We start from the raw sequence: 6,000 nt of genomic DNA on the forward strand, positions 1-6,000 counted from the left end.
GCTCGCCAGCTAAGTCCTGCTTATTTTTGTAAACAAAGTTTTATTGAAACGTGACAACACCCATCTCTTTCCTTATTATTGATGGCTGCCTTCATGCTGTAGTGGCAAAATAAGTAGCTGCAACAGAAACTTGTAAAGCCAAATTTACTTAATTATTTGACCTTTTATAGGAAAAGCTTGCTGATGCCCTTATGTACCCTTATCAGGAAGAAACGACCTAAACCTAAGAATGTTTGCCTGTCCCACTGTTTCTGTTGACCCTCCAAATTGGCCATCCCTGCCTCCTTTTTTTAACGGATCACAAAATTTATAAGAAATCGACCTCAGGGGGCCGGGGATTTAGCTCAATGGTTCTGCTGCCTGCTTCGCAAGCACAAGGTCCTGAATTTGATCCCCGTACCAAAACAAATAAACAAACGACAACAACAACAACAAAAGAAATCTACCTCAGTATTGAGATTTAAAAAGTGCTAAATAGAAAGTTGGGTTGTGGGTAAGTGGTGTTGGAAATATTGACAGCTGCTTTCATGGGTTTCTTTAAATGGGAAATTCATAGTACAGTAAACAAAACGATCACTGAATGGTTAGTATGTGGAGTCAATTGGTACTTTCTTATATGGAACTGAAGCTTGTATGAATTGATATAATTTGAATTATATCTATGACTGCATGTCTGTGGTATGTTCTAAATCATTGCCCAATGTGGGACCTGCAGTTCTTGATTGAATGAACAAAATCACAGATTGTGTAAAACCACTGGGGAGGCAGTGATCTGATGGGGGTTGAAGTTGGCTGGTATCGGGGTGTAGAGGTGCATCTGTTGTCACAGACCTCCCAGAATGGAAGGCTCTTACCTCCGTCTATGGAATATGTATATATAGAAATACACTGAGTGTTTTGTAGGTGAGGCATTGATATCTGGAACATACGTCTTGGCAAACCGTGGCCTCCTGGGTTGAAGCGCAGTGGGTTGAAATGGTAGGTCCCAAAAAGAAACAGTTCAGTGGCGCGTGGTTATCACTTTATTACTCTAAACAACCATATGCTCACACCTGTGATCCCAGCTGAAGGAGAGCGAATCCAAAGACTCGCACAACTGAAGGCTGTCTCCTGAGCATCCTCTCCATTATTTATTAAGCATCTACCGTGTTCCAGCCTTTGTGCTTCATGCTGAGGACATAATGATACACAAATTGGAAGTTGTCCACGGCCTAGTGGACCGTGTAGCCCAGCAAGGGAGATAAATCCTCTCAAACTTTTGACAGTTTTGAAGTACCTGCTGGCAGAGCCTGGCCTTCCAGGCCTGCGATGTTCTTGATTGGTAGGACCTCTTGCTCTTGCCTCCCCCTCTGTTACACCCCTTTCCTTCCCAGGAGGCCTCCTAGAATCCACCGTAATCTCTAGTACATGACCTTCATGTGTAGCAGACTAGGACACCAGTGGCTTTCTCTAGATCACACTAGATTCACACATGAAACTTCATTGTGCCCCTTCTCCCTGTTTTCCCTTTATATCCATGTCCTTCGTGTCTGAAATTCTATTTAAGGAAAAAAAAAAAAAAAAAAGAACAGACATGTAAGTACAACTAGAAACAATGATGAGGACTTACAGATCTTGAAAGACAATTTTTAAAAAGAATTATAAAGTAAGTTTTATGTTTGAAGTATTGCAGTCGTTTACTTTTCTGGGCTTTCCCTGTGTATACATAGGCTCTGCCCTTGGAAGATGGGCCGTTATTTGTGGTATGTGCTTTGGAGTCTGAACCAGACATGTCTTTGTGGTTTCCATGGCAAAGCTATCTTAGTGTCTGTGTATATGTGAGCGTGTGCGTGTGTGTGTGTGGTGTGTGTTTCTTGAGTGGACATTCTAGAGTGTATGAATTGAGTCTTTAAAGAGCTGCAAACCACAAGCCTGTGATTTTAGTGCAGGAATATTGTAAGTGAAGCCTGTTTATCTTGACAGATTGGTTCAGAGTTTCAAGAGACATTTGCTTTATGTTAACGCCAGTCTAAAGAAAACATCTGAAGTAATGTGAAAAAAATCTGCTTTCTACTGTAGTGAAGATGACTCCACTTTCAATGTAATGAAAGAGAAAGCAGCTCATGCTAGCAAGAAGAAATAGTTTCAGGCTCCATTCTTGAACTGAATTGAGTACTGTAATTACACGGCAGTGTCAGGAGGCCAGGTAATGGGTAAGCACAGCCAAAGAATTGCTCCGCACTGTAGGCTGGAGGTTGGTGGAGAAGATAGAAAAGAAAGGCCCAGAAGAGAGAAAGGTTAGCTGTAGCTTATATGCTGTTTCTTTGTCCTATGAAAATACTGTGTGCAGCACATAAGAGGCTGTCTTTCTCTTGGGGAGCTCTGCTTATGACATAAGCACTCTCGTGCTTTATGAACCAGCTCAGAGCCCGCTGAGTGAAATCAGCTGTTTGTCCCTCTTGCGAGCACAATTCTCAACGTGTGAATTCAGAAAGGACGCTTCCTAGCACTGATCGGGGCTTCTTGCTCATGCATGTCCAGCGCATTCTGTCTTCTACAAGTGAAATACGCTTTACTGGAAGAGCACAGGCTTCAGGGTCATGCATGTCCCAGGTCCTGTTGCAAAGTATAATCCTGTAAGCCCTGTGACCACGGCAGTGCTTCTGTTCACTTCATTCTGTAATGCAGGATTGTACCCCTCTCTATGGTGTGGCCATGCTGCTAAGGGTCAGTGATTAGTTACCATGTGGAAGGCCCTGGGGTTTAGCTTCTACTCTGGGGTCACATAATGCTTTCCGAGCATTATTTCTCTTTTGTTTTACTTGTCGATTTCTCCTTACACCTTTTTGTATGTTTCCTTAGCCAAATCATGAGTTCTCTGAAGGCAAAGGCTTTCCATATGTATAGTTCTAATTGTGGTGTGATTTACATGTAATTTACAAAGGAGTGGAGAGATTGTTTTTATGAACAGTCACCAGCTTATAGTAGCTAGCTTACAATCTTTTAACTTTACAGTGGTGCAAAAGCAATATACATTCAAAAGAGCACATACTTCAAATTTTGTATTTTGCTCATTACCTGGGCTAAGTGATGTTGAGTATGGTTCTCTCAGTGCTGGACGTTGGCGCAGCTGCAATTCCCAGAAGTAACAGTCGATGCTGTAGAATGGGTTGTGCTCTATGCTTTGATGTCCTGTAGTCCAGATGTTGAAGTGTATTTTTGGCTTAAGGAGTTTCAATGCACAGTGGTCTATCGACGTGTAACCCTCTCATAGTTGAGGAGAATCTGTTACGTGTGCTAATACCATGCATACATATTTAGAATTCTTATGTCTTAATAAATTGGTCCTCCTGTCATCGTGAAATGACTACTTCTGATAATCCTCTTTGATTTGAAATCTGCTTTGCTTGAGGTTAAAATACACCAGCTTTTTTCTCTATGTCTTGTACGGTATACATTTTTTTTTTAAGCCTTTCTTATTTCATCCTGTGTCTTCACATGTCAAGGAAATACTTCGTAGGCCTTGTTTTTTAAAGTCTAGCTTGATAATCTCTGCCTTTTAATGGGAGTATTTGGTTAATTTGCATTTAATATAATTAATGAGCTCATTAGGTTTTAAGTCCTATCACCTTGCTATTTTTTTTTTTGCTATTTTTAGAAATTTCTTCTATTTTCTCTTCCTTTATTCTTCCTTTAATCTGATTTATTCATGTATTTTAGTATGCCATTCTCTCTCTTCTGTTAGCTTTTTTAGCTATACCCTTTTGTATTGTATTTTATTTATACATTAAGAATATATCCTAACTTATCACAGCTACCATGAATTAATATTATAATGCTTCACATATATATAAAAATCAAAAACTGGGCTGGGGATTTAGCTCAGGGGTTCTACCACCTGCCTCACAATCGCAAGGTCTCAAGTTCGATCCCCAGTTTAAAAAAACAAAACAAAACTGTATAATTCTTTTTTCTAGCCTGTGTTAATCTTTGTGCTACATAGTATTCATGTTTTACTTTACTATTCCACAATGCATTGTTATTGCTTTGACTTTTAACATTCAAAAGGCTTTTAAAGCATGTCTTTTAAAAAGAAAAACCACATTCCATCTTATCCTATGGTTTCCAAATAAAGTTAATAGGGGATCATTTTCTCTCCAAGGAAAACTTATTTTCAAATACCTTCCTCAGAATAAGTGAGATCGTACCCAACATGGGGATCAAGGATGCCAAGAAAAGACAGCACATGTGACCTGTGTGCCATGCGGTGCCTCTGCCTTCCCTGTGGACTTCACCAGCTGCAGCGCACCCTCATCCCTGTGGCCCTGTGGAAATCTGTGCTGCCCTCCCTTAAAAACAAACAAAAACTCTGAGGCTCAGAGGGGTTCATTGACTTTTCAAGAGCACACTGGTGGCTTCTAGTGGAGCCAGGCTCAGCCTCAGCTTTCTGAACCTTCTGTACCCCGATGTCCAGGCAGACAGACACAGTGCCTCACTCTGTGTGACTTGACAGAGGCTTCTTGCTCAGGGGCCTGGGACTTGATCCCATCCCCTATGGGAAATGCACATGGCGATTAAGAGTACCAATCCCGAAGCCACAGCAGCTGGGTTTAAAGCTATTTCTGTCATTCACCTAGTGGTGTGACTCTGGGGAAATGCGTAATCTTCCCAAGACTTGGTCTCCTTGTCTATAAAATGGTGAAACTTAAAGTAGAGGCTTACTCGTCTATATAGGGTGCATAGATTTTATGTTACTAATTAACAAAGTATCATATATTTACTGTCTTAAAATACCACATGTTATTATTCCATAGTGTCTCTGAGTTGCATGCCCAGGTTCTCTGTTGAGGGCCCCAGACAATTTAAATCAAGTTCCAGGTGGGGGCGCATGGTCTCCCCTGAGGCTCGGACTTCTCTTCCAGCTCCGTTCAGCGTGTTGTCAGAGACCAGTTCCTTGTGGTTGTAGGACTGAGGTTCCTATATCCTTGCTGGATGTCACCTAGAGACCACTGTCAGTAGCTAGTGCCCTTGTTCCCTGCCTCATGGTCTCCTCCATCTTCAAGTCAGCAGCAGGCTACAGATCTTCTCATGTTTCTGATCTCTGATGTCTGTGTCTCCACCCTCTAGACCAGATGTAAGGTGGCTATTTTATTGGGTCAGTTCATCTCTCCTTCTTAAAGTTGTATGTCATATAATAAATCAGATATCAAATAAACATTACAGATTAAATTCGTCAGGTTCAGTCTTGGGGAAACAGAAGAGATCACAAGGTAATATAGGTGAATTGTCTAGCATAGTCTGGCGTGTTGTCACTGCAATAAACATTAACTACCAGTGAGATTTTGCAAAGTCAACCTTAGTATCTTCACGTGAACCCATCAAAGAGTCCTCCAACCCCAGTGGTTTGTCCAGAGAGTCAAAGGTTCTAGGTTGCCCATCCATGCATTGTCTTGTTTGTTTGTTTTGTTTTGTTTTTTGGTGCCAACACAGCAAGTTTTGAAAAGTAGAAAAATTCATCCTTGGGTTACTTAATCTACACACTAACCTTCGCTTAAAACAAAAGAGATACCTTGGTGTCTTATACATAGCTTTAAACCTGTCTGGAAGACGCGCCCAGATAACTGTTTTGTGTTCCTTTCCAGTCTAAGAAATCTGTGCATAGATGGAGTGGTGTTCTTCATGAGTTTCATTATGTAAAGTATTAGGTTGATCCTAGAGGCCTTCCTAGGGTCCTAGAATAGAATGTATCCCCGAACCACCTACTGCAATGGCTCGTTACACATGAACTCTATTACATAGAAGGAATCACTAAAGAATATTTTTTAAAAAATGACGTCTCAGTCAACACAATTTATCATGAACCTTCCAAGTGTTTGTTGTTTCCTTTCTTTCTTCAAGGTCTAAAAGAGATAATTTCTTATTTAGAAATCTATCTGGGGCCAGGGATGTCCCTCAGGGGTAGAAAGCAGCGCAATGCCCCAAATTCAATCCTCAGCATTATACAAAAAAAAAAAAAAAAAA

The 6,000-nt window shown here is 40.9% G+C and overlaps 1 protein-coding gene across 3 annotated transcripts in view; it reads left to right on the forward strand.

Moving 5' to 3' along the window:
- The window catches only part of Babam2 (BRISC and BRCA1 A complex member 2), a 471,740-nt gene that overhangs the window by 445,466 nt on the left and 20,274 nt on the right, over positions 1-6,000 (forward strand). The window lies entirely within an intron of this gene.

Source organism: Fukomys damarensis, unplaced genomic scaffold (genome assembly GCF_012274545.1).
Source record: "Fukomys damarensis isolate Sample0158 unplaced genomic scaffold, DMR_v1.0_HiC HiC_scaffold_2, whole genome shotgun sequence".
NCBI lineage: Eukaryota > Metazoa > Chordata > Mammalia > Rodentia > Bathyergidae > Fukomys > Fukomys damarensis.